General features: G+C 43.0%; 1 non-coding gene across 1 annotated transcript; it reads right to left on the reverse strand.

Annotated features, from left to right (window-relative positions):
• Positions 1 to 9,490: 9,490 nt before the first annotated feature.
• Trnat-ugu (transfer RNA threonine (anticodon UGU)) lies at positions 9,491 to 9,564 on the reverse strand. Its single transcript has one exon. It is a non-coding gene; the product is annotated as a tRNA-Thr (tRNA).
• Positions 9,565 to 12,127: the final 2,563 nt, after the last annotated feature.

Below are 12,127 nucleotides of genomic sequence, written 5' to 3' on the forward strand. Positions count from 1 at the left end.
GAAGTGCGTACATAAATTGATCTAACCATGAACATGGATGTATGTCATTCTTAGAATTGCGGAAGATCTTAAATTTCCGAACAGTCAAAAAGTGTTTATAGTCAAAGTTTTCGCCTCGTGGCGACAAAGACCTACCGCGTCTGTCCCAGTCCCAATGCCGATTATTGTCAAGTTCGCGCGCCTGGCGCTCTCTTGTGGCATCCCGTAAATGAAACAAATTATTTTCTTCAAACCCCTCTGGTATCTGTGATTCTAAATTTCTTTTGCCGTCTTTTCCTACGATTTCGCCTTCAATTTGTTTGACTTGCTTTTTTAATGCCTCAAATTCCCTTTTCACGCGTTCATTAAATTTTCCCTGATTTTCAACATGTTTACTTATGCTCTGGTACTCTTCGGTTTCTGAAAATGGCAATGGAGCTGTGTCATCTGAATCTCTGTCCCCATTTAAACTAATATCTGTCAATTTATCTGAAATCTCCTCCACTCTTTCCGATAAGTCACCAATTTGTTCTTTCTGTTTATTTACGTCTTCCGTAAGTGTCGCGACTCGCGTTTCAGTATTAACGCATTTAGTAGTTAACTGTTCATACTGTTGTGTTAGGTTATTTAATCTGTCATTTGGTACGGATTCCTCGATTCTCTCAAATATTTCTTCCTTATCTTTTGCACGTTGTACATTTAACTCTGAAAATTTCTGTACTATCACGCGATCTCTTTCTTCCTGTTCTCTATCCTGTTCCCTTTGTCTAATCTCTACTGCACTTAATCTATTATTGTGAGAATTCAAAATCGGTTGTACTTCTTCTCTGATTTCTTTCTTTAATTCATCTTTCATATTTTTGAAACATGTCCCTATTCGTGAGTCTAACCGTGTTTCCATTGTTCCCATCAGTGTTTTTAATTCAGATCTAAACTGTGTTTCCATTGTTCCCATATCAGTTTTTAATTCAGATCGTAACTGTGATCCCATTGTTCCCATCTCAGTTTTAAATTCAGATCGCAAAGTTCCCATCTGTGATCCCAAATGTAATATAGCATCCATCAACTGCTCCATGTTAGCCGGTTCGAAATTCTTTTCGCCCCTAACATTTCCCGCAAAACTAACTTCCTTCTGCATAGCCATAACGCTATAATATTTCAGAATCTTCTATCGTTAATCTCGTATTCTGTGAATTTTCTGATTGAGAAAAATTTTGAAATGGTTCCGGACTATTTTCCCGACTTATTAAATTGTTTTTTACTTCATTATTCATCATACTGTTCCCCTGTGTTGGCGAGTTCGCCATGTCAACAATTTCGTCATTCTCACTATCCATCATTTTTGCCTTTTTCATTGATCGCGTAATCATTTACAAAACATACAAAACTCGTCACTGTACGAAAATTACACACAATGCCTCCTTATGTCCAACAATACCATTCACTCGAAATGTTTCCCTCAAACACGATTGACGAACAATTGAAATAATTGCACAAAAGCGTCAAACGCGTATACAAGACAACAAATCAAATTCTAAAAAAAAAGAAAATACCATTAGAAGAATGACAATTACCAAATCTACACATGCAAAATAGACTACAATTACTAAACTACAAATTACTACAACAACGCTACGGTCTACTATTTTTACAATCAGAAGATTCCAAGGGACGATCCGAAGCAGCGGTCGCCACGTGCATGGGTGCTTAATTAAAATAAAGATATAAGAATGCAATGCAAATACTTTTTAATTTTCTGTCGCTGTATGTCCGATTACGCTGTTTCGTAAACGGTTGGCCCTGACTAGTTTTTGTACGCAATCTGACTGCATGGAACAACAACAAAGAATGAAATGAAAATTTTCGTTAACACAGTTAATTAATTAAGTCCCCAGCAACTATAAAACCTACGAAACAACAAACACAAGTGTAGTTGTTCTGTATTTGGAAGTGTGACTCAACGTACACATCTGGCACGGTTCTTCTTCAACAAGACAAGAAATTTTAAATACCATTTATACTGACGTTATAAAAAAAATTAGAAATACGATAATTGTGCAAAAAAAAAACAAAATTACACTCTATTACAAGAACACACGCCAGATGCTTTGTTAACTGAACCTGTAATGACACATTATTCAGGTCACTGAAAGAATAAAAGAATAAAAGAAAATACCTCCATATATATTGACGAAATGCACTCTGATCATTACAATATCTCCATTAGAATAACATCTGCTATCTCTCCCATCAAATAGCTGCATAAAACATGGAACAAACACTCACTACTACCCCATCTCACTCCAACTTCAGCGACAAGCAGTGTCCACCACAACTTCTCGGTAAGAACTGCCTGCCGCTACGTCTCAATAATCACTGCCAGTGGAGGCGGCGGAACAATACTCTCTGGCGCGATTTCTGGCGCTGTGGCTCAGTGTAGCCACCTTTCAAACGTTAAGTATGCCTTCCCAACCATTTACGCTTCGAGTGGGCCCATGAACTAATTGTTCAAAATAATTTTCTGAGAAAGCATTCAGTACAGTTTCGGATGACGTTTTATGCCTGCCGCCGGCTTTAAATGTATGATCATTAGGGACTTCGGTATTCAGAGATCCACAAAGTCAAGCGTGTGTCGAGAATACCACATTTCAGGCATTACCTCTCACTGTGGACAACATAGTGGCCGACGGCCTTCACTTAACGACCGAGAGCAATGGCGTTTGCGTGGAGTTGCCAGTGCTAGCAGACAAGCGATACTGCTTGAAATAACCGCAGAAATCGATGTGGGACGTACGACTAACGTATCCGTTAGGACACTAAGGCAAAATTTGGCATTAATGGGCTATGGCAGCACACAGCCGACGTGAATGCCTTTCCTAACAGAAAGACTTCGCCTTCAGCGATTATTCTAAGCTCATGACTATATCGTTTGCACCCTAGGTGACTGGAAAACCGAGGACTGGTCAGAAGAGTCGCCATTTCAGTAGGTAAGAGATGATCGCAGGCTTCAAGTGTGGCGCAGATCGGACGAAACCATTTACCAAAGTTGTCAACAAGGTACTGTGCAAGCTGGTGATGGCTCGTTTAATGGTGTGGGCTGTGTTTACATGAAATGGACTGGGTCCTATGGTCCAGGTGAATCGATGATTGACTGAAAATATTTATGTTCCACTACTGTTCCCAAAAGACGATAGAATTTTCACGGATGACAGTGCGCCACGTCACTGGGCTACAGTTATTCTCGACTGGATTAAAGAACAGCGTGGACAATTCGAGCCAATGCGTTGGCCACACTTATCGCCAGACGTAAACGTCATCAAACATATCTGGTTCATAATCAGTTCGTCCACAAACTCCTGCACGTGCAACGCTTTCGGTGTTAGGGACGGCTATGGAGGCAGTATAGCTCAGTATTTCTGCAGGAAACTTTCAGTGACTTGTTGAGTCCATGCCACGTTCAGTTTCTGTACTACGGTGGGCAAAATGAGGTTCGACACGATATTAGGAGGCATGCCATGACTTTTTAACATCAGCGTATATCCTAAATGCAATTTCGCTCCCAACTGTAGCGAAACGATGCCAACAGAGTCACCAAGACTGTGCAGGAGTGGGAAATCCAGAACTTGTATCATCTTTTCGGCAGTCTCAAGGGACGTGTATGAGAACGTTCGGCCAGAGCGGTTTCCGAATGGCTCCGAGACCATTTAGAAATTTAATGAGTGGTGGAAAGTTACGCGCCTTGTTTGAAGGTACCTGGTGACTGTGTTCAAAGATAGTGTCATGTATCTGTTTCACTTTGAAGAGTTGTGTGTTTCAATAAAACTTCAAAAATGATTCAAATGGCTCTAAGCAGTATGGGACTTAACAACGGAGGTCATGAGTCCCCTAGAACTACTTAAGCATAACTAACCTAAAGACATCGCACACATCCGTGCCTGAGGCAGGATTCGAACCTGCGACCGTAGCTGCAGCGCGGTTCCGGACTGAAACGCCTAGAACCACTCGCCCACAGCGGCCGGCCAATAAAAGTTAATTGGCCTGCCGTAATAATATGTAACATACTTTTTGAACTCCCCTCGCAAATGGTAGAGAATCATAAACCGGGAACTTTCACGTCAGGAAGTAATTTCATTGTAGCTATACCATTTATTCTTGACAGAAGAGAAACACTGAAGTAAGAGGAAAACGTAATGACAGATTCATCGTTATGGGCTTAGCTGTTATTGTAAGGGCCTTCATTGTGATATCAATACTCTAGAACACGTATCTCTGACTGCTAGTTATTTGCAAGAAGTAACTAATGCGCGCAGTACACACTGTTAAATCGGCAGACCCTGTTTGAAAAGGTAAAAGCAGTATTAATAAAAACAACAGTTCCATGTTGCTTGAAATTTACGACTCTTAGGCTAATTGCTGTGAGCGTGATGTGCTGCGGCTCGTCTGTGGAAAGTCCTGGAAGCCTGCTACATTTACGTGCTAATCTACATCTACATCTACATCCATGCTCCACAAGCCACCTTACGGTGTGTGGCGGAGGGTACCTTGAGTACCTCTATCGGTTCTCCCTTCTATTCCAGTCTCGTATCGTTCGTGGAAAGAAGGATTGTCGGTATGCCTCTGTGTGGGCTCTAATCTCTCTGATTTTATCCTCATGGTCTCTTCGCGAGATATAAGTAGGAGGGAGCAATATACTGCGTGACTCTTCGGTGAAGGTATGTTCTCGAAACTTTAACAAAAGCCCGTACCGAGCTACTGAGCGTCTCTCCTGCAGAGTCTTCCACTGGAGTTTATCTATCATCTCCGTAACACTTTCGCGATTACTAAATGATCCTGTAACGAAGCGCGCTGCTCTCCGTTGGATCTTCTCTGTATCTTCTATCAACCCTATCTGATACGGATCCCACACTGCTGAGCAGTATTTAAGCAGTGGGCGAACAAGCGTACTGCAACCTACTTCCTTTGTTTTCGGATTGCATTTCCTTAGGATTCTTCCAATGAATCTCAGTCTGGCATCTGCTTTACCGACGATCAACATTATATGATCATTCCATTTTAAATCACTCCTAATGCGTACTCCCAGATAATTTATGGTATTAACTGCTTCCAGTTGCTGACCTGCTATTTTGTAGCTAAATGATAAAGAATCTATCTTTCTGTGTATTCGCAGCACAACTGACGTGAGTATTACTGTAAGCCTTATATTGCCTTAATCCAGCAAACTGCTAATCACAGTAACTGAAACTGCTCTGTGATTTCAAAACTGCTAAACATAAATTAGAGCATTTCTCATCAATCGTTTGTCATTTAAATTATTTAAATTTCTTACCACAAATCCATCCTTCTATACAGGGGCACCGGTTTTACAATGGAAAGCCATCACAGTAAGAGCACAGTCCAGCTATGTGGAACAAATAGGTCATCTTTCTTAACTGTGTGTCACCTGACCTAATTTGTTAGAAACCTGGTTGGTAGGTACTCAGAGAGCGCACAGGATAAGGTTGCGGTTCTGGATGGGACGTAAACAGTTACTGTGAGTTGCACAATCAAACACACAACTTTATTTTTCTAAGAACCACTTATTTACACATTGCTTTAAAGATCACAATTAGCAATATGGCTGGAGGCCTAATTAAAGAAAACTTGAGATGCTTTCTGGACTGAAGGCACAAAACCACACCGAAAACAAGAACGGCTGAAGGCCTGGGTTTGGAATCAAAAGCAATAGAAAATAGAAGGTTAAATTTAAAAAAATACATCCAATTGAAATAATTAGTGGCTGATGGCCTACACTACACGTCTGAAGGACAACTATAACTAAATCGCATTAATAAACAAGTTTACTAACTAAGAAATTTCCTTTTAAATTTACAACAGAACACCCGAAATCCTAATTAAATAAATATTAACTTATTGCACAGCTAAAGGTCACAAAGAAATTTGAAACAAAGGCTGAAGGCCTGAACAACAAACCTGGCAAACCCCTTCCTTCATATAAAAAAAATTTCCTCTAAAGAATACACACAGCTGAAGGCCTTATTAAAAGGGATCACGTAAATCCTCGGCTTAACGTTACATATAAAACATCGAACAACTAGCGTCTTAGGGCCTGGATTACAAAAAATTTCAAATATAACCAATTTTTAAGGAAAAATACTATAAAATAAAATTAATGTTCAAAATTTTAACTTAACATGGCTGCAGGCCTTTATGTAAAATTTAAAAGAAATGAATTAATAGACGGCCGAAGGCCTCGCACAATACTTCAAATTAACATGAAAAATCACGATCAAAAACAAACAGCCGCGCGGAATTAGCCGAGCGGTCTGAGGTGCTGCAGTCATGGAGCGTGCAGCTGATCCCGGCGGAGGTTCGAGTTCTCCCTGGGGATGTGTGTGTTTGTCCTTAGGATAATTTAGGTTAAGTAGTGTGTAAGCTTAGGGACTGATGACATTCGCAGTTAAGTCCCATAAGATTTCACACACACACACACACACACACACACACACACACACACACGTTGAAGAGCAGATTACCATGGAACCAAGATTGGCTTCCCAAACTCTGTGCAGCTCGCAGACACAAACTGAAATTGGATCCAAAATCTAAATAATTTAAGAAACTGAAAAAAAAAACAACACAAGTTTCGCGATGTGCCACGAAAATTGTGAGCCACTCAGAGTAAAATGAGCAGCGCTCAAGCTAGAAAAGCGACACTTACTCGATCGATTCAGCATAACGTGCCAGGCTGCGACCAGACACGGGACTCTCTCGGTGTGACCTTGTAAGTAGGCTGTTCAGGTTTTTTTATTGGTAACGCCACATAGCGCTCTGTATGAAAATCACTGGCTTTGCTGTGTGCAGTCTGTGGCTAGTTTGCATTGTTGTCTGCCATTGTAGTGTTGGGCAGCTGGATGTGAACAGCGCGTAGCGTTGCGCAGTTGGAGGTGAGCCGCCAGCAGTGGTGGATGTGGGAAACTGTATTGCAGTAGTTCGAGTAACGAAGGTTTTTGTGAGGTAAGTGATTTGTGAAACGCATAGGTTAATGTTAGTCAGGGCCATTCTTTTGTAGGGATTTTTGAAAGTCAGATTGCGTTGCGCTAAAAAAATATTGTGTGTCAGTTTAAGCACAGTCATGTATAATTGTTCTAAGGGGACGTTTCAACCTCTCTGCCACACATCGTTCACGAATCCAGGAGTGACTCTTTCCTCTCCGCTCCCAGAAAACTACTGCTTGGACGGGAAGATTTACAATTGTCGCAACAGTGACGACCAATAATTCCCCTCAACACGCTGAAACGCAGAGGAAGCCTGCCAAAATTTCTCTACTATCAGTTACAGTATGCCCATTAACTGCTCAGAGGTTGGTACACTGTATACGCTGTGTCACCATTCATTGGATCAGACATTTACGCTATGGCACCTATGCCGATGATACTTCTGTTTGGCTGACATCATCTAAACAGTTAGATTTTAGAATTTTTCCACAATGAACACAGCACAATTTCGGTGTCGCAACCACCGACATGAAATGCAGATTCGCCACAGAAGAAATAGAGAGGGGATCTGTGGTCGTCCTGCTATCTTTCAAGACAATGCCACCTCGCAGAAACCGGATATCGGCCAGCATGTGGCCACAACATTTCTAGCCCAACATGAGAGAGCTTAAGCCGTCTGGTATTTGTAGCACTGAGGTACCACACAGGTACCCTCACAGGCCTTCATTAGCGAAGGAAAATTCATATATCTTCCACGAGAAGCCACTGACGACGTATTTCCCTCCTGCACAGCTAATAACATTAAGCTGCCAATGTTTCTTATTATCCCCAAGTGATATAAATAATGGTACTGTCACAGGTTCAGTGACCAGATACAAGTCTTTCAATTGGAAGTCACTTTGGTGACTTATTTTCAAATTCGAGAGAATTTGAAGGCTGCAGTTCAGCAGAAAGCATGTACGTATAAGCGTATCTAGTGCGTTGACCACGCACTGAAGGTTACATGACTACTGAAGTCCTGGTGATGAAGCCCTGACTTAGTTATGCACACTCAGAATGCTCAAATGGCTCTGAGCACTATGGGTCTCAACATCTGAGGTGATCTGTCCCCTAGAACTTAGAACTAATTAAACCGAACTAACCTAAGGACATCACACACATCCATGCACGAAGCAAGATGCGAACCAGTGACCGTAGCAGCAGCGCGGTTCCGGACTGAAGCGCCTAGAACTACTCGGTCACAACGGCCGGCGCACTGAACTTGTAAAAATGTTGTTGATAAGAAAAAGTATTCTATTATAAAGTTTTTCATTTAAGGAACTGAAATTTAGTTTTATTTGCATAATTGAATTACATCTAATACCAGGCTTAAGAAATCTGTTCAGTGAGCAGGCAGCTGGTATCTACGTGTTCATTATGACGGTGCCTCGTATTTTGCTGGACTTTCTCAAATACCCTTCTACGGTCTTACCTAGTTCGCTGTCAGTTCAGGTGTTTCAAATGCCAGCTATTTCTTGTAACCCTCATGGGAAAAAATCCGTTCAATTGAGATATCAATGGACATACACTATGCGATCAAAAGCATCCGGACACCCACGAAAACATACGTTTTTCATGTTAGATGTATTGTGCTGACACCTACTGGCAGGTACTCCATATCAGCGACCTCAGTAGTCATTAGACATCGTGAGAGAGGAGAATGGAGTGCTCCGCAGAACTCACGGATCTCAAACGCGGTCAGGTGATTGGGTGTCACTTGTGTCATACGTCTGTACGCGTGATCTCCACACTCCTAAACATCCCTAGGTCCACTGTTTCCGATGTGATAGTGAAGTGGAAACGAGATGGGACACGTACAGCACCAAAGCGTACAGGCCGACATCGTCTGTTCACTGACAGTGACCGCCGACAATTGAAGAGGGTTGTAACGTGTAATAGGCAGACATCTATCCAGACCATCACACAGGAAGTCCAAAATGCAGCAGGATCCACTCCTAGAGCCGCTGCTCGTAAGCCACACATCACGGCGATAAATGCCAAAGAATGCCTCGCTTGGTGTAAAGATCGTAAACATTGGACGATTGAACAGTGGAAAAACTTTGTGTGGAGTGGCGAATCACAGTACACAATATGGCGATCCGATGGCAGGGTGTGGGTATGGCGAATGCCGGGTGAACATCATGTGCCAGCGTGTGTAGTGCCAACAGTAAAATTCGGAGGCGTTGGTGTTATGGTATGGTCGTGTTTTTATGGAGGGAGCTTGCACCCCTTGCTGTTTTCCTTGGCACTATCACAGCACAGTCCTACACTGATGTTTTAAGCACCTTCTTCCTTCCCACTGTTGAAGAGCAATTCGGGGATGGCGGTTGCATCTTTCAACACGATCGAGCACCAGTTCATAATGCACGGCCTGTAGCGGAGTGGTTCCACAACAATAGCATCCCTTTACAATGAAATGAACACCCTTAGCTGCTTTCAGGCGTTGACATATGTCAACGGGGACAGATGAAAATGTGTGCCCCGACCGGGACTCGAACCCGGGATCTCCTGCTTACATGGCAAACGCTCTATCCATCTGAGCCACCGAGGACGCAGAGGATAGTGCGACTGCAGGGATTTATCTCTGGCACGCCTCCCGCGAAACCCACATTCTCAACGTACTGTCCCGCACTACATTCGTAGTGCCCCCCCCCCCCCTCCCCCATCCCCATTATACTCATTACTCGAGGCGCGTTGCCGATTCCCGTAAGAGGTCGGGCACTGTGCATTCGCACAGAAGAAGAAGATAGTCAAGTGGCCGGTGAGCCGTAACTATATATATACTAACGAGCTGCACGGTCTCCGATGGTACCTGTTCTTTCGGCACATGTCCGAAAGAACAGATACCATCTTAGTATACAAATAGCATCCCTGTAATGGACTGGTCTACACAGAGTCCTGACAATCCTACAGAACACCTTTGGGATGTTTTGGAACGCCGACTTCGTGCCAGGCCCCACCGACTGACATCGATACCTCTCCCTAGTGCAGCACTTCGTGAAGAATGAGCTGCTATTCCACAAGAAACCTTCCAGCACCTAACTGAACAAATGCCTGTCAGAGTGGACGCTGTCATCAGGGAGGCTAAGGGTGGGCCAACACCATACTGAATTCCAGCATTACCGATGGAGGGCGCCACGAACGAGCAAGTCATTTTCAACCAGGTGTCCGGATACTTTTCATCACATAGTGTAGGACAGCGCGTCCTCTTTCATGCAACCATGAAGGCTTCAGTGTCCACTGAAAGATACGTAACACAGCCATACACAGGAGAGTGAAGAGCTGCCTGTTACACAGGTGCAAATGAGGCGAGGTTAGCCTTCAACAGAGGACATATAAAGCAACATTTATTTTTATACTTCCACAATACGTTACTCAAATATTTCCTCACTAGGCATAAATTTGCCAAATACACTGCTCCCTTCAATCAGTACCTGCACAGTATCGTAAAATGTCAACAGTACATCAAAACAGCGTCAGAACAGTGCCCACAGTCGCTGCTAAGACAAGCCAAACTGGACTCTCTGCAACTCATCGCAGTTATAGCTTGTTGGATACAGGACTAGACCAGAGTTAACAATGCACGTGAACTGAATTTATGCCACATCTTAACTTTAAACTACATTTATTTTGAAGTTTCTATTAATAAACAGTCGTAAATTGTTGCTAATCTTTGTTGACATGATTTTGCAGTAGCTGTTGCCTAACGTTGTTTGGCCCCATGACAAGGCTGCACCCTAACAAGCCACCTCATAGGAGCAATTACTTTTTGTGGCAGCGATCACTTACTGCCACAGTTATATGTTTGGCGCCAGCAGCAAAAGACAACACTTAACCTACAAAGCCCTTGGTCTGTTGCTGTAAAAGGCGTCTGTGCTTTTCACTAACATCATCTATGTAATTAAACAGTTCTCCATCTGAAGATAATGGTGTGAACCATCGAAACGCCTATTGGAAAAATAAATGACTTACGCAGGAAACTGTTTTATTTGTATTTATACACAGTTGCAGCTCTCTAGATGCCAAAATATACATAGCCAATGACGCTCCAAACGGTTAAACTCGCTGTTTGTCACCGATGCCGTCAACAATGCAATCTGTCCGATGGTTCCAGAATGAAATTTTCACTCTGCAGTGGAGTGTGCGCTGATATGAAAAATAAATCTGCCAGTTTCATGTTCGATGGTTGTCTATACGGTAGCGTCTAACACGTATGCTGCCGTCATTGTAAGATAAGTTGAGTTGGGAGTATTCCGGAAAAACTAAATTTTGCTACTCAACATGCCAGTGGCAGCGTTCACGTGTCCATTCGAGTCTTACGCGTTGGTGGGTTCTAGTCAGTGGACGCCGACGCAGTGCTATAAGCGCAGTCGGTCGCGTCCTCAGCAGAAGGCGTCCAACAGTGGAAGCAGACACGTCGACAACCGCTGCAGTTCTCCAATATAGACTCACCGCTGCGGACGAGGCTGTTCTGTGGGTTGCAGCTGTGCGAACCAGATGGTGGTTCATCCCACACTGTGCTCATTGTCCGGTATCTGTTTGTCACTTTGTTCGACCCTCTTCTATCCACTGGTTCCAGACACACACGTCGCTTTTGCAATATCGTGCCTTGTACGAGCGGCAGTGTTACGTTAAAACAAACCCGTTTCCAGGACACCAATCATTTTACCCAATTCGAGCTCCTTAGACGCTGATACCCTGTCCTTTGGGCTGATGGCTCTGTGCTGACTAAGCGTTGTGTTTATGGCAATAACTGAACTATTTGAAACAAAAAGAAAAAAAGAAAAACGTAAATCAGTAACAAGTACGGCGAGCACACACTTTATCCAACATGCAAGCATCACAACAGATATTTGTATTTAAGTTATGACATGTTCGACGTGCCTGTCAACATTGGCGACGATGTGGTGGAGACGAATAGCAAGTTCTGTATGACCCGCTAACGTGTCAGAACATCGATGCTGTCGATGACCTCCTGAAGGGGTGTTTTCAGATCAGCAATGGTTTGGGGTTATTTCTGTACACCATGTCTTTAAGATTCACATTCAAGAGTACCAGGCTGGATATCGAACAAACCGTTCCACACCAGATAATTTGTTTACTATACGACAGAT

The sequence above is a fragment of the Schistocerca cancellata genome, chromosome 9, assembly GCF_023864275.1.
Source record: "Schistocerca cancellata isolate TAMUIC-IGC-003103 chromosome 9, iqSchCanc2.1, whole genome shotgun sequence".
Classification (NCBI taxonomy): Eukaryota; Metazoa; Arthropoda; class Insecta; order Orthoptera; family Acrididae; genus Schistocerca; species Schistocerca cancellata.